General features: G+C 36.2%; 4 non-coding genes and 3 pseudogenes across 4 annotated transcripts; 5 read left to right on the top strand and 2 right to left on the bottom strand.

Annotated features, from left to right (window-relative positions):
• Positions 1-256: 256 nt before the first annotated feature.
• LOC119570634 lies at positions 257-373 on the top strand (annotated as a pseudogene).
• Positions 374-8,515: 8,142 nt separating this feature from the next.
• LOC119570633 lies at positions 8,516-8,639 on the top strand (annotated as a pseudogene).
• A 5,696-nt stretch (positions 8,640-14,335) lies between these two features.
• LOC119570629 lies at positions 14,336-14,541 on the bottom strand. The gene has a single exon (XR_005228447.1). It is a non-coding gene; the product is annotated as a small nucleolar RNA U3 (small nucleolar RNA).
• A 549-nt stretch (positions 14,542-15,090) lies between these two features.
• LOC119570632 lies at positions 15,091-15,208 on the top strand. The gene has a single exon (XR_005228450.1). It is a non-coding gene; the product is annotated as a U5 spliceosomal RNA (small nuclear RNA).
• Positions 15,209-15,938: 730 nt separating this feature from the next.
• LOC119570626 lies at positions 15,939-16,094 on the bottom strand. The gene has a single exon (XR_005228445.1). It is a non-coding gene; the product is annotated as a U1 spliceosomal RNA (small nuclear RNA).
• Positions 16,095-17,332: 1,238 nt separating this feature from the next.
• LOC119570627 lies at positions 17,333-17,515 on the top strand (annotated as a pseudogene).
• Positions 17,516-22,399: 4,884 nt separating this feature from the next.
• On the top strand, positions 22,400-22,518 carry LOC119570623. The gene has a single exon (XR_005228442.1). It is a non-coding gene; the product is annotated as a 5S ribosomal RNA (ribosomal RNA).
• Positions 22,519-23,239: the final 721 nt, after the last annotated feature.

Genomic DNA, 23,239 nt, shown 5'->3' with positions numbered 1-23,239 from the left:
TCTTTACAAAGTTGCACAGCCCAATAATTAGTAAAAGCTTACAGCAGGTGCAAAAAACTGGTGACAATAATTAGAATTGCCAATACTCCCGATAGTAGTCGATTGTGACTGATGTTTACATTATGGAAAAGATCTCAATGTTATGATTGGAATGTCATTGTCATGAAGTTTGATGCAAAACTAAAATATACATTATATTAGGATGTATAAAAATGACGAGCACGACAGAAAAGTGGCTAAACGTTTATCATACTTTGCCAACGTCATACCACGTTGAAAGCACCGCTTCTCGTCCGATCAGCGAAGTTAAGCAACGTTGGGTCTGGTCAGTATTGGATGGGTGACCGCCTGGGAACACCAGATGCTGTTGGCATTTTATTACATATTTAAGTATGTTTGGCACTACTCGGATGGGTGACCACTTGAAACACAAATGTTATCTTCATTTACTATTTTTCAAGAACGCTCTTTAACTTCTTCATTTTCTTGTACTAGTATGTTATATGTCACCCCAAGCGGCGGTTACAGAGGCCATCTTAGTTCTGATTAATTAACTCATGGTAGGGCGGGTCATTTATAGAAAACAGATTCTATTTTTATCATGGTAGGACGGGTGGAATTATATAAAATAGATTTATTTCTTTTTTTCGGATGGGTGTAGAAAACAATACATCATATTTACGGGATAATCACTATGAGAAACACACAGTATAACGCTGTCTAATAACAATCAAGGGGTAAAATTTAAAAAAGGGAAATAATAAAAAAAAAAAAATTAAAAAAAAAAATTTTTGGGCCAAAAATTTTAATTTAAATTCTTTTTTTAACCGAAAAACAAATTAAAAAAAAAAAAAATAATAAAAAAAAAAAAAAAAAAAAAAAAAAAAAAAAAAAAAAAAAAAAAAAAAAAAAAAAAAAAAAAAAAAAAAAAAAAAAGGGGGGGGGGGGGGGGGGGGGGGGGGGGGGGGGGGGGGGGGGGGGGGGGGGGGGGGGGGGGGGGGGGGGGGGGAAATTTAAAGGCGAAAAAAGTTTAGAAACCTTTAAAAATTTAAAAAATTAAATAAAAAAAAAAACAAAAAGGCTAATTTTAATAAAATTTTAAAACCTCGGGGAAATGCCAGTTAAAATTATAAATTAAAAATCTTTTCCCTTTTCCAATTTTTATAATTACTTCAAAATCTTTTATTTTTACAAATTTTGGGCACAGCCCAATTTAATTTTTTAAATTTAACGCGGGTAAAAAGGTTTAAAATTTAAATTTATCCAAAACATTTTTTTATTTTTTTAAAAAAGATCTCAATTTTAGGAACCTTTTCATAAGTTTTTGAAAACAAAATTTATCCATTTTTAAAAGGAGGGTTTTAAAAAAGAGGAAAAAAATTGGTTTAAATTTATATATTTTGGGAAATTAAAAAGGAAATTTTTAAAACCCCCCCAATAATTAAATTTCCAAAAAGGGGGGGGAAGAGACCTTTTTTTAACAAAAATTTTTTGGGGAAACACTCGGGGGGATAAATTAAAAAAAAATTTTTCTTTTTTATTTTTTTTCCAAATTTTTTAACTTTTTTTTTCGACAAAAAGTTAAATGTTGGGGGTTCGGGCCATTTTATTTATTAATTTAAAATTATGTGGGGACTTGAAAAACCCTTCATTTTTTACCAATGGAAAAAAAAAAAAAATAGAAAATTTTTTTTTTAAGGGTCAAAAAATTCTTTTGGGGTTATTTTAAAACAAAGTTAAGCCATTCCAAAATGGTTTAAAAACTTAAAAATATTAAAAAAAGAAAAAAAAAGGAAAAAAAAAAAACCAAAATAACATTTTTTAAAAGGGGTATTGAAACAGTGAAAAGGGTTTAAAGCCTTGGGAATTTTTAAAACCCCCCCAACAAAAACTTTTTTCCATAAACTTGAAAAAATGCTTTTTTTTTCCTTTAAGGTTTTTTTTGGCAAAGTTTTGGGTTTTTCAATTACTTTTTTTTGTAAAACCCCCCCTAACCCATATTTTAAAAACCTTTTATTAATTTTAAAAATTTACCCTTAAATTTTCATTCCCCAAAAAATTTTTAAAGGAAAAATTTCCTTTAAACATTTTATAAAAAAAAAATTTTTGAAAAGTTATCCAAATAAATTAAAAATTTGGCCCCCAACAAAAAGAAACCCCGAATAGAAAAGAAAAAAACAAAGCAAAATTCAATTTCTGTTTTTTAACTTTTTTAATTTTTAATCAAAAATTAAAATTAAATTTTTAAAAATTTTTTTAACAATTAAATTTTACGATCATTTTTCGGGTTTGAAAAAAAAAAATTTTGGGTTTTAAAAAGTTTAAATTTTTCAAAAGCCTATGCCCAATTTGGTGGTTAATGTTGAAATAAATGTATTTATTTTGGGAAAAGCAAAAAAAAAAAGGAAACATTTTTATTTTTTAGAAAAGAATTGAAACCCCTTGGAAATTTTTTAAAAACAAAAACGAAAACGATAAAAAACTTAAAAAGAACCCCCCGCCCACTAAGAAAGAGGGGCCTATTTGGGGGGTGCCCCGCCCGGGAAACGAATTGTGTTGGGCATTTAAATTTATAAAAAAAAAAAAAGGCAAAATTTTTTTTAAAAAAACCCCTTTAACATTAATAAAACTTTAATTTAAATTTAATTCGCCAGGAAATTAAAAAAAAACACCGCCTGGGGCCGAAAACGAATTAAGAACTTGGGGGTTCCAAAAAAAAGGGATTCCCCTTCAAACAAAAGGATTTTTGTTAAAATTTTAAATTTATTTTCAATTTTTTAAATTATTTCTTTATTTAAAATATTTTCTTTATTTTTTTGAAGACAATTTTTTTTACTTTTTTCTTGGGAATTTAAAACAATTTATGAAAAATGGTAAAACAGAAAAAGGAAGTAAGAAACTTTTGAGGAACAAAGAATTGAATCTAGTTTTTTAAAAAATTCTAAAATAAAAACCATTTTTTTGGGAAAAGGGGCCAAAAAAAGGCTGTAAAAGTTACTTAAGTGAGTTTTTTACAATTTAAGATTGTAAGAATTTACAAAAACAAAAAAAAGATTTTTTTAAAAATAACCCCTTAAAAAAAGGTTTTGGTTTTTAACCCCCGAAAAAAACTTAAAAGCCCCGTTCTCTCCGTATCCCAAATTGAAGGGTTTGGAAAGGGAGGGGTACCGCCTGGTCCCAAAAACTGCTTTTTTTTTATTGCCAAGTTAGTAAAGGATTTTTAAAAATTTAACACCTTTCCTTTTTTTAAATAAAAATAAATCTTATTTTTTAATTCAAAAAGCAAAAAAAAGTTACAAAAAAAGGTCTTGTAGTAAATAAAAAGGGGGAACTAAAAATAATTCTAAAAAAATTTCCAAAAAAAAATTTTGGGCAAAAAAAAGTGAACAGTAAATTAAGTGAAGTAAAATTTAAAAATGTTATATAAAAAACAATTTTATTTCAAATTTGGGTTTTCTAAAAAATTTGGTTTTCCCCTTACCAAAAAAATTTTTTAAAAAAATTTTGATTTGGCGCCCCCCCTTTTAATTAAAAAAAACTTTGTTTGTTTTTTCCAAAAATTAAAAAATTTTCCATTAACGAATTTTTGTAAAAATTAAAAGTTCTTTTTCTTAAAAAATTTAAAAATTTATTTTAATTTCCCAAAAAACAAATTTCAAAAACCAATGGGGAAAAAGTTTAATTTTAAAAAGGGAAATATTGAAAAATTTCCAAAAAAAAAGAACAACAAAATTAAAAGGGATGACAGATAAAAAGCTAAACCTAAAAAAAATCCCCAACAATTTTTCCCAATTTTAATTTTTTCAAAGGTTCTTTCCCAATCCCTTATTGGTTTTTTTTAAATTTTTTTCAATTAAGTTTTCTTTTCGGTTGGAAATTATTTTTAAAATTTTTAAAGAATTATAACCAAAATTCCCCATTTTTGCTTCCCAAAAAAGCAAATTAGTTTTTATTATTTTTAAAAATTCCCAAAAAATCATTACTAATGGGTAAGTTTAAAAACCAGTAAATAAAATTTATTCCCCCAGTTTTGGGTTTTTTTTTAAAAGTTATCAAGATACCCTTTTATCATTATGATTTTTCCATATCCCTTATTAAAATTTGCTTCCCCTGATCAAAAGCACGATTTTTATTATTTTATTCATTCAATATCTCAATGGTTTTTATATTTTACCTTAGGGGTTTTTTTTTCAAAATTTTAACCCCGAAAAATTTTTACTTTCCATAAAATTTACAAAAGGGGGGAAAGTTGTTAAAACCCCCCTGTTTTTTGTATTTTAGATATTTAGGTTTAATATTGATTTTTATCTTTTTGGGGGTTTTTTCCAAAAACAAAAAATTCATAAAATTTAATAATTTTTAAAAAAGAAATCTTTTTTATAATATATAATTATTTTAAAATAATATTTAATATAAATCCATATATATAAAATATAAAAATGTATAATTTTTAAAAATTTTTATATATATTATATTAATATAATATATTGTTTTATATATAATTAAACAGCTTTCCCATTTTTCACATCTTTTTTTTCATAAAAGGGCCCTAAAAGGGCATTCCCCTTCAAAATACCCAAAATTTTTCCCCCCCAAAAAAACCCTGATATAGTTTGGGAACAATTACTAAAAAATTTTTGTTAATGCTAGTATAAATACTACCTTAAATGAACAAAAATTTTTCCTGTTTTTTTCATTTTTTTAACTCTTTTAAACAAACATATATTCCTGAAAAAGTTATGTAAAATTTTAAAAATGGGCGGGTTTTAAAATTTAAACCCAAAATTTGGGAAGTAAAGAATGACTAGGTTACCTGGGCCGACCCTTTGTTCGCTCAGCAAGCGAGTGACTCCTCCAGGGCAGCGGGGGAACCCCCGGGGTTTGGCGGGGGGGCCCCCACCGACCTTTTGCCTCCTTTCCTCCTCCGTAAGCTATCCCCCAAATTTTTTAACCCCCATTTTTATTAAACCCCCAATTTTTCCTTTTCTCTCTCCTAAATCTCTTTCGACCCCACCCTTATCCTTCCCCTCCCCACTTTTTTCCTCCCCTTTAACCCGGTCTTTTTTTTAATTTTACTTATTTTACTAACAACTAGTGGACAAGTTTCCTAATACACTTTTGGGTAAAATTTAAAGGTTATAAGGGGTTTGGGGAAAACGGACCCCCCCTTTTCCCAAAAATTTTGCGCCCCAAACCACTTTGGTTTTCCCCCGGGGGCCACAAACACCAGGCAAGGGTTGAGCCTCGTTTTTAAGAACCCCCTTTCGGTCACGGATCCCTGTGCCAGGAAATTATGCAAAAACAACCCACCCGCCGACCCACCATCGTTTCACACTCAAAACCCTCAAAACCTTTCACAATACTTTTGGGAAAAAAATTTTCCTTTTGGCTTTTCAAAAGAAACCCAAGTGAAGACACAACTTTTAAAAACTAAGTTTAGAAAAAAAAACGTTCACATGCAAGGCATTTTGGGAAACCAATCCTGTACATATCGAAAGGTAAAAAAAAGCCCTGGGCCAAAATTAAATTTTATATCATCAAAAATACATTTACCAAGTCCCCCTTTTTTTTCAAGGGTTCGTACCATACTGATGGGGGCACACACACACACATATACACTATATCCTAAATACCGATGGATTTTACAGGGTTTCGCATAAATGTAAAATTAAAACCCAAATTTAAATGTCCCCCGGGGGAAAATATGCTATTCAATCTTAATTATTTTTATAACGTAACACAAATACACCCCGGGAAATTTATAGCCCAATTTAAACTATAACTATTTTAGATATATTTACCAATTTTCTGAAATAGGGAAAGTGCTAGGGCCTGCTTAAACTTACCGCGGATCGCCCGGGGGAAAAAAAAAATTCCCAGAAACCCTGGGGGATTGGCCCCATTTCCCCCGGGGAAAAATTTTTTCCAAATTTATTAAATAAAATTTTTTAACTTTTGGGCAGGATACCAACGTCCCCTCTGAAAATATGTTTTAGGTCCCGTTTTAGGGCTTTTCCACCGGGTTGTCGGAAATCGCCCAAGTAATACTTTAATTTCCCCAAAACTGATCCTTCCCCCAAGGGGGAGGGGGAAAAACTTTTTGGGTTTTTCCTTTATTTTCCGGGTTTGCGTTATTTCTTAAAAAATTAATAGTGCCCAAACGGTCCCTACTAAAAACCCGGATTAATCTACTCATAATCAAAAAAAACCCAATTTTCATCATAAAACTTATGCCACGGGTAAAATTACTAAATATTACACATACAAATTATTTCCCCTGTAAAAAAAAAGCTTTTTCACTCGGTGCCCCCCTTAAATTAAATCCTACGTGCATATCAAGTGAAAGGATAGAAACCTTTTTAAAAAATTTTTTTATAAAAAAAATCCCAAAACAAGGGCTTAAACCACTCTTTCCAAACAGAACACCACAAAATTTTACAATGGGTTTTCCATAGGAATTTTACTTGGAAATTTTTCCCATTCTCTTTGAAGAGGATATGAACTATTTAAAATTTATATGCATTCTCAATTTTTTAAAATTAGCAAACTTTCAAATAGTTTGTTAAAAAGGGGTTCCCCCACAAAAATGACGCTTTCCAGAATTTTTCTTCCCGGGTTCCCGGGTCGGTGAAAAAATGCAATTAAATTTTAGAAAATATGTAAACTATTTGTGGAGAAACCCCCCCCCCCCAAAACACATGATTTTAAAACCGGATTTTCTGAGAACTGGGGGGTTTACTAGGGTTTTTCCTTTTCCCCCCGGGCCCATGGATCAGGGGGGTTTTTGCAGAAACCTAATGGTTGATCTACGTATTGCTCTGGGAGGCATTTTTAACTGAAATTTATGAAAAAATTTTAATTGAAAAAATCAAAATTTGTTATTTATCCCCTAAATTTTTTGGAGGGGTGGGGAAAGCCCTTTCCCCAAACTCCATGAACACAGCCTCCAAAAAAACCCTTTCAGTGCATAAAATAAAATTAATGGTAATGGTTTTTTTAAAAATAGAAATAAAATTTCCCCTCCTTACGAAGACTCAAACCCTGGGGTTTTTACTCAGAAAACCCAAACCACTAGATCACACAATCCCTAAACAAATCGCCCAAGCTTGATATGCTAAAATTTTCCATCATTTTTAAAACATTGAACATTTGACAATTTAAACGATTTATGATTTTTTCCCGGGATTGGCATTTTTTGTTTTTCCAACTTTTTTGAAATTTTTTTCTATTTAACGGGTTTACACTTTATTATCGTCTACTTCCGACGCATGGTATAAAATATTCGTGTCCGTTTTTTAAGCACTTTTCCACCCCATCCAGACTTTCCTTATTTGCTGCTCCCGGAGTCACATTTTTACAAAATAAAAGGGGTTACAGAACTAAAAGGGGGTAATTAATAACTGCAATATAATAAAAAATAACACTGGTAGTGACAATGGCTTACTGATAAAAAGGGCCCTCAGGAAAAAAACTTTTAAACAAAAATTTGGTTTAAAACCCACTAAAGGCTTTTCTTTTTTTTTTGAAATCCCCCGATGCAAAAAGGGTTTAAAACCTTTTTATAAAAAGATTTTTCCCCTTTTTCAGGATTTGGGAAAAAGTTAAAAACCCATTTCTTGTGGTTTTATTTCAACCACCACTTTGGGGACCCTTTCCTCCCCAACATGGGAAAAAACCCGAGTCAAAGGGTCATCAAATCTCAAAGCACAACCTTAAACCCGTTTCCCCCTCAGAGGATTACACAAACATCCCCCAATCGTGGTTAAAACATATTCCGAAAACCCGGGGCCCGAAAAACCCCGGGCAATCGCAACTATAAAAGTGAACCATAAATTATGATCATGCTTTCAAAAATCTAAAATTCATTCACAACTCCCTTTTACTGAGGTCTTTTTTCCTAATAAAACCCTTTTTTTTTACTTTTCGTATGTTGATGTATTAATGTAATATGTGACTTGGGTTTGCCCATTTAAAAAAAATTTTACATAATCTACACCATTTGATCAAATGGAACAGTAAAGTATAGTGGGGTTTAAATCATACACTAAAACATATTTTTAAAAAAGCCCTCCCTATAAAATACTACCAGGGACTAAACAAACTAATAAATACTGAAGGCTTATTCATTTTTCTATCCACTGTATCCCCAATAAAATTCATTTGCCCTTTTCCTAGGTACACAATAAACTAATACAGAATTAAAAAGGGGTTGGTTCTTAAAAACCGTTTTTTTCCCGATGATTTGTTTTAAAGGGAAAAATATTCCGTCCATAAGCGATTTTTAAATTTTTTTGGGTTTAAGTTCAGTTTATTTTTAAAACAAACCTGCTTAAAATTTTTTTGGTTTAAGGGAAAATCATAACAAATTTTTTTAAATGCGTCCTTAATTTCCTTTTATTAATAAAATAATACGCTTATTCAAGATACGTCTTTTTTTTGCCCTTATAAAACATCGCTCTAACGAATCCTACCCCTCCCTTTTTGTTGGCCCAATTCGGTTCCCAATTTTTTTGGAAACCTCGGGTTTCCCTTAAAAACGCAAAAAATCTTTCCCCTTTTTATTTAAAGTTTTCCCCGTGGAGGGGAACAACTCAATGAGTTTTTACTAAATTTTTTTCCCGATGCCCATTTTGGGTTGGTTCAAACTAAACTTGCATAAAATATAATGTTTAAATAAAAATTTTTTAAAAGGAAGAATGCCCTTGATATATATTCAATTTTTTTTGGGTTTTTCCCAATTTTTTTTTGGTTATAGGATTTAACCCTTTCCCCCCGGGGCAAAACATAAATTTTTTTTTCCCATTTATATAAATTTTACATCTTTTCCCCATAAAAAACGCCAACTTTGGGGGCGACGCTAATCCTTAATTTACTATATTTTTACAAAATTCCCCTCAAGGCACACTTCATCCAATTTTCAATTGGGGGTAAAAAGGAATCTTTATTAGAAATAAAATAAAGGGGAACTTACCATGGCTTCAAATTGATTAGTGTGCGGTTTTTGACGCGCGGGGCGGGGCGTGTTATTTTTGCCGGTCCCGGGCGCGCGTGCGGGTGTATGGGGTGCCGGTCCTGTGCGTGGCGGGGGGTTGTGACAAAAATACACGCAAAGGGGTCTACCCTATATTTCCCTTCGATCAAACCCCTCGAGTTTAACCCCACCTATTTTATTGTGTAAAACCATACACTTTTTCATTAATCAAATTTGGAAATATAGCAAATCCACCCGAAAAAACCCTTTTCATCGTACTTAAAAAGCATAGGAAACAAATCCAACCCAAGTGTACACCCTTTTGCCACCTTACATTGGGGGGGAACTCCCGTAGGGGAAACGATTTGTAATTAAAAAAAACCTGTTTTTTTTGTGTTCAAATATTTTTGAGGGAAAAAAAACCCCTTTAAAATGAAGAACAACACCAAAATTAGATTAATTCCCCAATGTTCTACGGAAGCTGGGTCTCAAAAAAAGTAACAACATTTAACTCAATGTCCCCCGGAAATACTGTGCCTATTTTAAATTATTGTTATTGTTTTTGGTTATTTTTTATTTTTATTATTATTGCTACGCCAGGGGGTTTTTTCGGAACTGTGCAAACCCCTGTTTAAAAATAAAAGGAACCTGGGCAACATGACCCGCGGCTGTGGCGGGGGAAAAAAACCCAAAGGAGACGGAGTTGGGTGCCCCCCCCGGGAAAAACCTCGTGTGTCCCCTTTTTGGGACCTGAAAAATTTTGTGTTGCCCTTTTTAAAAGCAGTATCGCAGTGTGACATGCGGTTTCCCCCTGTTTTTGTGCCTTAAAAAGTTTTAAAGGGGAAAAAACCCTTTTGTAAATAAAGGGAAAAACTGTCATTTTGGGTTTTCGTTTGTGCCCTGCCCCGCCACTTGGGGTTCCCTCCCCGGGGTTCTGGGGCGCTGTGGTGTTCGGTGCCCCCTTGGAGCTGTTTGTGTTCACGCCCTTATAAACCGCCGTCTGCCCCACCTGCTTTTGTTGGTGGGGAGAGACGAGGGGACCGGCGTAAAAAAATGGGGGTCCCGGAGTGGGGTTTGTGATTTTTGATCATACGCGCCGATTTATCATGTCTTCCCCAAAAATGGCGGGAGGCCCTGAGCGGAGGAGGCTATGCTGGGGGCAGGCACGAGGAGGTTTAACCGAGCCAGATGGGCCTGATCAGGGCCAATTTTGGGCCCGGGTTTAGGGGAAATTGGGACAAAGGCAAAAAGAACAGGCACAGAGGGCACGCGGCAGGCGCCCATCTCGTCGAGATGCCAAAGGGAAGCCCGGGAAAAGTTTCTGCCAACTTGTTTTTGGGGGTTTCTACAGAGCAAACTTTTCTCTGGGAAGATGGGAAAATCAGCAGTAAAAACCGCAAGGCCTCAAAAAGCTTTAAGAGTTGGAAATTTATTTTTGGGTTTCAGACTCTGAAGGGGCGAGGGTTTGGGCCTTAGGAAAGGGAAATGAAGGAGGAAAATGGGTCCCGAGGGAGTAAAAGGGCAAACAGAGAAGGGAGAGAGGTTCTGGCAACAGATGCCAAATGTCATTTACTGGGGTCCTTTCCGGGTCCCCTGGGAGGAAAACCCCCAGGGCCCCGCGCGTCGTTTCGAGCCCGTGGTCCTGCAAATTTTTGGGGGCCCATCGGAACCCTCCCCTTGGATAAAGGGGGCGGGAAAACCCGGGCCCGGTCAACCCCCTCGTTCCCCCCCTCACCCCCTTCCTCCCCCCCGGGCTTTTTAGTTCCGGCAAAGCGTTTTTCCACCCCCCACCCCTCGGGGCCCCCAACATTCTGTGAAGCGAACTTTGTTGGTACACCGGGGAATTTTCCCGGGGGGCATAGCCCCCAATTTGAAATACTGGATTCCAGGGCTGGGCCAAAGAGAAAACCCCACAGCTGGTAACAGCGCTAAGGGGCCCCGGTGGGGGTGTTGGGGGGTCTGCCCCGCATCCCCAAAAGGGCCCCTTACCCACGTTGGGGAGGCTTTTAAAAACCCCTTTCGGGCACCAAACCCCCAGGGCCCGGGAAAATCGGCCCACTTGAAAAGCGGGCTCGGACATGGCGAACCCTGTCCCACTGGGGGCGGATGTGGAGGGGCGGAAGGAGGGCGTACCCCGCGGCTGCGGGAAAATAAGATCGTGGTCCTGGCCCCGATTTCTTTGTTTTACGCTTTGCCGGGCCAACAGCGCAAACTACATTTGGGGGCACACCCTTGGACCTCGGTGGCCTGGCAAGGGCCCCTTGGGAAATTTTGAGGCCTTCCCGAAGGGAAAACCCTGGCCCAGGCCCCGCGGGTCCCGCCCCCCCGTGCCCCCCGGGGGGGGAAGGCTAAAGTGGAGAAAGGGAGCATTGAAGGGAAAGGTTTAGCCCCAGCACTTTCCCAAGGCTTGTTTTTGGGGCTTCAGGGGAAGGGGAAAAACTATCATGTCATAGGGAGGGAAAACACTTCCCCCTCAAATGACGGAAATTTTGATGCCCTTTCCCCCCCTTGCTGCAAGGACTGGGGGGAAAGGTCCCCATCCCTTTTCCCTGGCCCAACTAAGGAATTTTTACAGGCGGAAAACCCCGGGCAGGCTGGAGAAAGGGGGCCCAAACCCGCCCTCCTCGTTTCCCCGGGGCCCCCACTTGGGTAACCCGTCGAACCCCACGTGCGTTTGGGGGGCTCCAAAAAGATTGGAAGCCTGCCGCCCCGCCCCCGGAAAACTGGGGGTGAGAAACCCTAGTGCGGCCTGATATTTTGGCCCTATCACTTCCGACGCACCACGAGAAAGTTTTGCTGTCCACGGGGCATTGTGGGGGCAACTCAAGGGGATGGAGGGGTCGTATGGGGTGGGGACACGGGGCAAGGGGGCCCGGCGGTGTTGTGGGGGCCACTGGACGAGCACTGCTTGCTGGCCTTGACTACCTGGGCCAGATTTAAGGGGTGTGGGCGACCTTGGCTGGAAGCTGGGGGAGAGTGCCGGGGAAGAGTTTCCCTTTTCCCCGGGTTTTGGGTTGCAAGGTTTGTTATTGGGGACGACTGCCCCCTTCCCCCAGGGCAGAGTCTATAATCCCGGGGTCGACTGTCAAAGTGATCGTGGGTAGAGGGCCTCGTGGAGCCCATTTAAAAACCCGCAGCTGGCGGATGGGGGTGCGGTTGGGTTTAGCCCCCGTTGGGCCAGGGGGGGGTTTTGTTACAGTTTTTAGTAACCCTTTTCTGGAAAAGGAAACCCGAAGGGGCCACTTTTGCAAAGTGGGGACTTTGGGAAATGGAGGCGTCCCGAAGAGTCCCCGGTTTAGCGGGATTGGTTGGGGGGGGGCCGTTGCCTGACTTCCCGGGACTTGGGGGCCCGGGTGGGCGTTTAAACCCTTGGGGCCCGGGAATTTCTCCTTTGGGGGATGGTTTAAAAGAAATGACGTTGCCCCCAGTGCCCGGGGAGGGACGTGGAGCGCTGACCGGATGGGGGGAGCATTTTGGGCGGGGTTAAAGGGGGATTTCAGCAGACTCCAAAGGTGACCAGACCGGGGCTTGGGGCAGAAAAATATCCTCTGGGCCAAGCCAATCTACCCCCCGCCCCCTCCCCCCTCCAAGGGGACTCAAGAGAGAGGGGAAAAAAGCCGCGCTGGGGAAATTTTTGTTTTCTGAGAACTGATTTTTTTTAAATTTTTTGTATTTTTTTCAGGTTTAGGTAAAGTCAGGCAAACGGGGCCCTCTCTTGTAGGGGGGGAAGTGTACGCCCGTTGGGGGCTTTCGGAGACGGGGGCGAAACATTGTTAACATAAAGGAACCTGGGCAAAAATGACGCGCTGGCTGTGAGCGGAGGAACAAGCCAAGGAAAGGAGTTTGGGGGCTCCTCCTGTAAGCCCGTGTGTGGCCCCCTTTTGAACCCAAAAAATAAATTTGTGTTCCCCGTTTTTAAGATTAAACCCGGGGAGTGTGACATGCTGTTTTTCCCCTTTAAATGTGCCCATAGAAAAATTTACGGGAAATAACTTTTTTTAAATAAAAGGAAAAACCCGTCATTTTTTGTTTACTTCCCGGGCCCCGCCTCCCACTTTGGGGTTTCCCCCTTTCCCGGTGTTCTGGGCGCGGGTGTTCGGTGGGCCCCTTGGAGGTTTTTCGTGTTCACGACCCTGTGGAAGGGCCCCCGTCTGCCTAGCCTGCCCTTTTGTTGGGGGCCCGAGAGACGAGGGGGTCGGGGTAAAATTTTTTTATTATTTTTATTCCCCCGTAAGTGTTTTTGGGCCCCAAAAATCTATTATAGACCTTCGGGCCCTTTCCTGATTCACCTTTGGGGTTGAAAATTTGGGGGAAAAGGGTTTTCTTTACTAATCATGAAATTTGATTTTGTTTTGGGTTTTTGTAAACATTATTTTTATGTTTTCTGATCCGTACGAAAAAATATAAAATTTTTCGAAAAACAGGGAAAAAGGGGAAAAAAACAGAAAGGGATACTTTTCAATTGCCCCATTGGGGCTTTTAACAAGTTAGCCTCTATGTGTAAAAATAATAATAATAATAATAAAAAAATATAAATAAAAAAGTAAACTCACAGTGAGCATGGCATGTATCTCCATGCCATGCCCATCGGGTTTTTGGGGTTAATAAATGTAACATTACATTTTTCCAAAACATATTACTGATACTTACACCCATATAAGTCAAATTCTTTTCACTACCCAATTCTTTCGTATTGTATATATAGTGGGATATTTTCTGTTTTGTACACCTCCAATGGTTCGAATATTCAGTAGCTAATATCGGAATACAAATCAATACATTTATGCAATGTTGCATAATAATTTACCAGCATAAATAAGAATCGTCAGGCAAGTTTTCTTCTTTGGGGCAAGTTTAAATGAAAGCACTGGGATATATCAAACTGAAAATATTTAAGAGATGCTATACCATTCATTAATTTTGACTTATACAGGTGGGTTTTTCCGAGGAATTACTTCCGCATAACGAAATGCAATAAGGGGGATAGCGCGAACGTGGTTGTGGTTGCCATATATTTACAGGAAGTAACAGAGGGGGTACAGAATTTACAGGTATCTACAAATTGCAGTAGTAATATAATATTCACAATAATAAAAGACGTGGCATGCATAATAATATCAACTGTAGATAAAGAAGTAATGGTATCAGTATGTAATAGTTCTGCTAGTAGCAAGTATCAGTGTCTATATTTATATTTACGAACAAATAGTTGTTTATTAATGAAATTTTCATGTAAACATTTAATACCAAATATTAGTGAAAATTGTTTACTTACATTTTCTGTTCAAGTTTTCTTCTATAAGTGGCAAGCTCTCAGTTTTGTAATTATGTTCTTTTTTTTCCTTGTTAGGAGTTTACTATACTTCCAGACTTGTGGATTGATATCCTCCTCTGAGCATCGGTAAACCGAGTCAGAACGGTCATCAAATCTCTCAAGCACAACACTTGACAGCCGCTTCCCGCTCAGAGGATTACACTAACAGTCCTCATCGTGGCTGAATATATTCCGAGAATCTCGGCGAGAAACCCGGCAATCGCACTATAGTAGTGGTCCTATAAAGTATGATCATGGTTTCGAGTTCGATGTTCATTCACAGACTACTTTTTACTAACAACTTCGTTCTACTACACCGGATTTTCACGCGATATGTTGGTACATGTATGATGCAATATGTGGGCATAGTTTGACCATTTCAAACTAATAAGCCATAGAGGTGCAACTAAACTAAACCATATCTACTAGGAAAGCATATTTCTTCAGTGATATTTCCAACGAAATTTTAGGTGCATATATATATATTAACTACTCCTAGATGATTTTGTTTTTGAATCCAAAGATTCATGAATCTTTAAAAAAATCGATGTTGATTGTTTATGATAGTAACGGTATTCATATGCGACGTTTCAATTTCAAGTGTTATATCTAATTAAGTTAAATCTGCCTGACAATTATACTTGGTTAATTTGAACATCATGATTACACATTTGCTTTTAAGTGTGCTAATCCTTGTAAGATAAATATCTATTTACTTCACGATAAACCCCTTTCTTGCTCTTATATTTATCGTTCTAGTATTCCCCAGCCTACCTTTGTTGGTTACTGGGTGACCATTTATACCTAACTCTGGTTTCCCTTCAAAACGCATAAATCTTTCGCCTTTTACTAAAGGTTTCCGTGGAGGGGAACAACTTAGTGTCTTATTCAATTTTATTCTATAGCCCACTTCGGTGGGTTCATTAAAATGATATGTTAAGACTATATACATTTGATCTAATGTATATAGTTCAAGGGGATTCAGTTTTCTAATAAACCTGTTAGAATGCCCATTCCCTTTCAAGCTAGACCCTAAGAATTCATACACTTCATTCTCATCTAAAACCCACATCTTGAAGTTTTAGGAAGTGTTAACATTATATTTCTGAAGGGAAAATAACATATTCTTGAAAAAATAGTTACGCCAAAAATTGATACGCAAAATTTAAGAAACTACGATCAACAAATTTACAAAAAAGGAAAAAACAAATGTTTTCTTATATTTTAGGGGATTTTAAAAATGAAAAAAAAAAAAATATAATAAAATAATAATAATAAAAATAAAATATTTGTCATGTCTTCGATATTGTTTTTTTTTCTCCCCTGGCATCTCCAATCTTTCCCAGAAACTGGATACTAATATAGGATTAAAGATCTGTATGCCGGTAGAAAAAGAAAAATTTTACGAAATAAAAAATAGCCACTCGACAGTTTTTTTTCTATTGATTGGTTTTATCATTATTTTAAAGGGGATAAAAAAAACCATAACTTTTAAAGAGATCTACGCCATTTAAGAATCTTTCCCTCGCCAAACTTAAGAGAGCTAGTTCTAATGAAATATTTTTTGTAAAACGTATGTAAAAAGGGGATAGCGGAATTTTTTAAAAACGATTTTAAAAAGGGGGGATGCTATTTGTATAACGATATGTAAAAAGGGGGATAGCGCAACGCAGTCCCCCATAAAAAAAATTTGCGCACTCGAGTTAAACCCTTTTGGGTTAATCGCAAGGGCGCGCCCCCGGAGTGCAAGGGTAGCCTCCCCTTTGGAAAACCCCCTTCATGACCCCGGTATCTCCGGCCGGGTAATATGCTAATACAACCACCCGCCGCCCACGCTCCACTTACGGGAAACCCCACGCCCCTTAACACCTTCAAATACAAATTAACTTTTCTTTTAAAGTTTACAGGAACTCCATTTTTCTATTATAAACTTTTTTGGGAAACAAAATTCTATCAACAATCCCTAATTTCCAAAATTTATATAAAGTTTTTTAGGTATTTACTATTTTTATATCTGTGAATTTTATGGAAATTTTTGTATTTTATATATATATATATTTATTATTTTTATTATATAAAATAAAATATAATATAATATATATATATATATATATTTTAAAAAAATTTATTTTATATTTTAATATATTAAATAAAATAATTTTAATTTTTATATAGTTTACTAAAAAATTTTTTAATATATTTTAATATATATATATATTAAAAAAAAAAAAATCCCCTCACACTCAACATATTCATCAAACCCTTCGAAATCTAAAATAAGATGGATACCATGTACAAAATATTTGTAGAAATGTAATATTAACATGATATAAATCACACGGGAAGCATTTTTCAAATTTTGGGAAATTTAGTTAGACTAATATCAAATATCGAAAATACTCTCTCTCTCTCTCTCTTCTCTTCTTTTCTCTCATAAATTTTAATATATATATATATAATAATATATATAATATATAAAATATATGCATATAGAAAACGATCATAGAATTTTAAAAATATCCCCGAAAAAACATTTCTTTCGTTAAGGTTTCCATATATTTTAATAAAATATTTTAATATATTATATATATAATATAAATTATAATATATATATATATTTATTATATTTTAAAAAAATTTTTCTTGTAAAGCAAATACAGAATATGTACGAAATTTTTTCGGTGGGCGGGTTTAGTGGTCCTTACTTTTTTTACGAGTAATCCATCCCCCGGGAGCAGTGTGTGCGAAAAAAGGGGTCTAAATATTTAAACATATATACCTTGGGCATATATAATATTGTTTTTGTGTGTGGTGTTGAGGGCTGTGTCTTTGTGGGTTGAAAAAGTTTTTTGACTAAAAAGCTACAGTATTGTCCGATAAAGTTTCCTTTTAAAACCCGCAAAGTTTTTGGGGAATTTTTATCAGGAAACATTTTCTTCCCAAACAAATTTCAAAACTTCCAAAGTCGTCGTTAAAATTTTATCATAAAAAATCACTAGCAATCTTCAGAAACATTTTTTTCCGACACGCCACAACCTTGGTTTTAGTACGCTTTTCGGGCCCTTTTTGGTAAAATCAAGTGTAGTTCTGTTCTTATCACTTAAAATCTGATACACCCCATGTGGGGTCTACAATTAACTGATTTTTGGAAAATGGCAAGTGCTAGGGGTTGCTCCCTTTGCCGCGGATCGGCCCGGTATTGCAGTACCTCCGGGATTGGTCCCTCCCCCCGGGAGGGAAACATCTAAATTTATTATTTGAATAAAAAAAAATTAAATTAACCCCCTTTTTAACAAAGGATTCACATTCAAAAAATATTGACTTCAACGGTTACCCTTTTGCAAATAAAAAACCGAAATTTAAAGATTTCTGAAACTGGGCCCTTTTGCAGTACCTCCAGACTGATCCAAACTCCTGGGAACTATTAATTAAAAAAACTACAATAGTTGACGATATTCACAGGGAAGGCTACAAACCATTCAGCTCCAAGTGTTAAACACCCCGTGCCGTCCCACTCCTGTGACACCCTTTGGGGGTAAATTTTGGTATACATAACATGAATTTTTTCTCTTAATTAATCACGTTGCACCTTTACATTTATTGACTTTTTGTTACCTAACTTAAAACAAAGGGGTACAGGAACTCGAGTATAATAATTATACATGTGGCAATCTAAGAATAGTGGATCAAAAAAAACAAACATAATGATTATATCTAATATTTTTTCTTTTAATGAAAGCCAAAAGTACTACATTTCGACAAATAATGCTTATTATTTAAAAAAGGTTTTAAAAACTTAAACTGATGAAAATTACATAATAACAATACTGCACTTCCTATTTTTCTGGGAACACATTGAAATTGTAATTTTTGTTCTTAACAGTTTTCAAAATTTAACCAATCGGCACGGAGGCAAAATTTCATGCCATACCCACTGTAAAATTTATTTTAAGTATTTACACAGATGGCTTACAAGTGTTAATCCCAAGGGTCGTCATTATCAACCTACCACCTGTTTACCCCTTTTTATTGACTTTTTTGAAAGGGTCTTTTCATTATATCATTTTCTTAAATGTTTCCAAATTTCAATAACTTAATAAACCCTAAAACCAGAAAAATAATAAAAATTGATATAATTGTATAAAAAAAAAAACCTTTTTTTCGCCATTTAAGAAATGGGAAAATAGGACGGTCCCCAGGGGACATGTGGAACCTCGTATTTAAAAAAAAAAAATGGGACGCTTATACATCTTTTGGTTGGGGTTAAAAATATTTTGGGATTGATTTCAACCCGTCACAACGGTCCCAAAAAATCCAAAAACAACCTTTCGACCGCTTTAAACTCATAGGTTCATTAATCCTCATCATGGTTGAATAATTTTCCCAGGGTCTTGGGGAAAAACCCCGGGAACGCACTTTTTAATGATCCGTAAAGTATGAAATACACAAATTTAGAATTTAAAAGCACATACATTAACTTTGGACTTTATTTTCACACCGAATTTGCACTTTTCCTATTTTTAATGAATGACGAAATGGAAATTAGTTGCCATATTAAATGCTTGCATGCTCTACACCAATAGGGGGGAAATGTAAAGTTTTTTACTGTACTGGAAAATAAGTACAAGGTTTTTTGAAAAAAAAAAAATAATTTTTTTTAAAATTAAATTTCCAGAAAAAAGACTAAACAATATATTACTAAATGTATTTCTTCAAAAAACACATTTTGGCATAATGCTTAGTTAAAATAAACACTGACTACACATTTGCTTTAAAGCATGCTGATTACGAGGATTTCCGCTATGCGTCCTAAAAGACTGAAAGTATAATGAGAACAAAAGAAACATAGGGGGACACCAAATCTCTGTGGGTTTTTCACAACCCAAACTGGTGGAGATTTTTGGGGGGTAACAAGCTTCCCGCTCAAAGATTTCCCCAGGCGTTTTTTTTCCCAATCGCAGCAAACGGGGTGATTTTTCAATGGAAAATTTTAAAAAATGAGTAGGACTCTGAAGCTTTTCTGCGAAATTTTGAAGGGGGTGAAAATGGCTGTACCGTAGATCCGGGGTAAAAATTTAAACAAAATAGTGGGTGCCGGGGGGAAGGGACCAGTCAAAGCAAAAACAGAGTGTTCAAAAGGGAAAGGCCCGTCCCTTTCCCAGTGCAGAAGTTTTGCTACTGCCTTTTCCCCAAGAGCAAAAAAAACAATTACATCTGCTTATTTTGAAAGTATTTTGGGGATAACTGTCACAAAAAAAAAAAAAAAAAAAAAAAAAAAACCTAGAAAGTTACATCAACACATCTCTTCCACCACAACAATGCACCCGCTCATGGGGGCTCGGTGTTAAAGTTTTTGCTACCTGAATTTCAATGGGAAATCGTCTAACATCCACCTTACAGCCCCAATTTAGCCGATTTCTTCTGTTTCCAAACTTTAAAAAATATTTGGAAGGTACCAATTTTCCATCGGTTGAAGATGGAAATGAGCTGCTATATCAAAAATAACAATAATTGATTGACCTTAAATGATTAAGGCCATCTAAGCTTAAATGGCCTTAAAGGCTGGTATCAACGTCTGCAGAAGTGTATTGACCTGAACCGAGCATATGTTGAAAAATAGCATCATAACTGAAACCTTTTTTTCATGCTGTTTTTTTTTCACAAACTTTTGAACCCCCCTCGTATATATAAACATATGAAAAGCCACAAAAAAAAATTAAAATAAATTGAGATATTTCAAATTTCTTCTCATATAGACAAATAACCATATATATATTATGTTTTATATATTATATATATATTATATAGAATATATATTATATATATATATATTTATGTATGTGTATGTATATGTATATATATACATATAATACATATGGCTTCACTTTATTTTTCTATTAGCTTTAGTCTGTCAATTGGTGGGGCTGCAAAGAAGTAAAAATCCCTGAATCGGGCAAAAATTTTCTGGGTACCAAGGAATGAGCTCAAAACCCTGGACAAAAACAACTCTTCTTTCTGAAGCAGAACACCATCTTGTGAATATGTTAACAGGTTAGTTAAGTGGGCACATCCAGTTAAAAAAGCATATGTACTTAATGCTGTAAAGGCCATCCCACAGGATGGAGAAAGTCATGAAGTGCAAGATTTTCCCCCATACATTACTGAATAGAACCAAACAATATAGTCCCTTTTCTAAAAAAGATATCGGGAGCTAAAATTCACACACTAGAATCATTAACATGAAAAAGAGGAGCACTCTCTTCATTACAAGACCAACATAACATGGGTTGCATTGTGTAGATGGTTTTATCCCACCACCTAGGGCCAAGATATTTCCCTTTGCTACAGCTGTAGGAAAGCACGAGAAAGGATATATTCATACTATACTCTTAATGAATACCTCAGCAAAGTTTCAATGACTGGCTCCTTCCATCCACAATACAACACATACATACATACATACTATATTATTATATTTTTTTTTTTGGCTACGCCAGTGGTCTTTGTCTCTGTGCAAAACATGTGTTACATGAAAGGATGACCTGGCATGTGTGAACATGAAGGGACCGGGGCAAACATAACCAGCTGGCTGTGAGCGGAGGAGCGGAGGAACATGCCAAGAGACCGATTTTGGGTGCTGCTCCTGTGAAGCCTTGTGGTGCCTTTGTGACCTGATAAACTTTGTGTTGCCCTGTTATAAGCGTATCGTGCAGTGTGACATGCTGGTTTTTCCCCTGTATTGTGCCTATAGAAAAGTGTACGGGTAAATAACTTGTGTAAAAAGGAAAGACTGTCATTTTGTGTTATTTCGTGCCCTGCCTCGCCAAGTGGCGTTTCCCCTCGTGAGTTCGGGGACGCTGTGGTGCTCGGTGCCTCTTGGAGCTGTTCAGTGTTCACGACCCTGTGGGGTAGCACGCCGTCTGCCTAGCCTGGGCCCTTTTGTTGGTGGCAGAGAGACGAGGCGGTCGCCCTAACACTATTATACGTGAGGGAGAGAAGCAACAAAAGACCGGAAAAGGAACCTATAGAGATATACAGTAAGGATCAACTTATCACAGGAATGGGATTGGGATTCAAATCCTGTTTGCAATTGTAACTTTAATAATACTTTGGTAAATGTTTGTCTTTTCATCACCGATTCCTGATATAAACAAAGCTTTAGTCAGTATTACAAATCCTGAGTTTTCTAACCTAGATCTAGGATTTTTCAAACCCGGGCCTGAGTTTCTGCGTTTGTTATAGAAGTTTTTAAATCTCAATTAATCTAGTATGTATCTAGATTTTCCTTACTAAGTAGTATTTGATCAGCAAAACGTAAAAACCTGTACCAGACACGTCTATTAGCACGATGTATTAACTGATACTTTTCGTTCAATGCGTCAATCGAATCCTAACCGTTTTTTCTACTAGAGCCCTTTCGCATAGCCACCCTTAGCTTGCCCACACTCGAGGGAGTTCTGAGAATGAGGGGATCATTATCATCAACAAGATACTACATTTTGTTTGTATATGAAACAGTAATATTATTTCCATATCATTGATATGATGCTAATTATGATTTACATTTACATTTAAGTAGCATCCTTATTACCATTATCATGACAATAATGACTATGTTAATAGCAGTAAAATAATAACATAAATCATAACGATACAAACAACTACAAATGATTGATAATATAACAACAAAGCGGGAAAATGTGTTTTGAAATCACTCAAGGTTTAAGATCAATAATAGTCATTTCTGCTTGTGGTTAGCTATATCATCTAGCTCTGTGCAAGAGATGCAGTAGAATGAATACACATTGAAAACCATATCAAATATTATATTACTCAATTTCTTCATACTGCTTGTAAACCTTGTATTCTTTACAGAGTTGCACAGCTCGATAATTCGTCAAAGTTTGTGGCAGATGCAAGAAAGTGGTGACAATAGACTTAGAATGCCAATACTCCCGATTGTGATTTATGCTTACATTACGAAGAAGATCTCATCGTTATCACTGGAATGTCATGGTCATGAAGTTTGAAGCAAAAGTAAATCACGCATTATATTAGAATGTATAAAAATGACGAGCACTAAAACAAAACTGGCTAACGTTTGTCAAACCTTCGCCAACGATCATACCACGTTGAAAGCACCGCTTCTCGTCCGATCAGCGAAGTTAAGCAACGTTGGGTCTGGTCAGTACTTGGATGGGTGACCGCCTGGGAACACCAGATGCTGTTGGCATTTTATTACATATACTAATTATGTTTTGCATATTTATTCAATTTATAACAGCTCTTCTTATATTTGTATAAAGTAATCAACTGAAATTATGCTTCGGTCAATGGGAAATAGAGTACAAGTTATCGCCGTCGGAAAGAAGGCAGAAAACGAATAGGATGAACTAAAGTAAATTCAATTCTGCATTCTAAACATTTTAAATTTCCAATTCTAAACAGATTTTACATATTTTTAGGAATATACTTGGACCTGTAATAATACTGATTGTCTTAGTAAGAATAATCTTAGCAGTGGTATCTACAAAAGAACAACAGGTATAAAAGGAATGCAATAATGATAATAAAAGAAGAACAAATCACGATAAAGTTTTACCAATATATTTGGCTTCAGTTTTCAAGCTTTAGTTCTGTACCATTCCTTGTAGAGTTCCAGGGCAGAAAAAAACGGTAAAAAAAGACTGTCGTCTGTGTAGTGACTAGTGAGTCTAAAGGAAAACTTAAATGCATAAGGGTATTGCCATAGATATACAGACCGCTAACAATTATATCACGGTGAAAGCACCACTTCTCGACTCCGATCAGCGAAATTCAATGACGTTGGGTACTTGGATGGATGATTGCTTGGGAACCCCAGATGCTGCTGGCATTTTGTTTGTATGTCATGCCTGATTAGAAGACAGGTGTTTTCCGAAATTGATCATAATTAATTAATTTTTAGAAATTTC

This window comes from Penaeus monodon, unplaced genomic scaffold (assembly GCF_015228065.2).
Source record: "Penaeus monodon isolate SGIC_2016 unplaced genomic scaffold, NSTDA_Pmon_1 PmonScaffold_337, whole genome shotgun sequence".
In the NCBI taxonomy this organism is placed as follows: Eukaryota; Metazoa; Arthropoda; class Malacostraca; order Decapoda; family Penaeidae; genus Penaeus; species Penaeus monodon.
The sequence above is the reverse complement of the archived record's forward strand: the minus strand, read 5'-3'. Positions and strand labels throughout refer to the sequence as shown.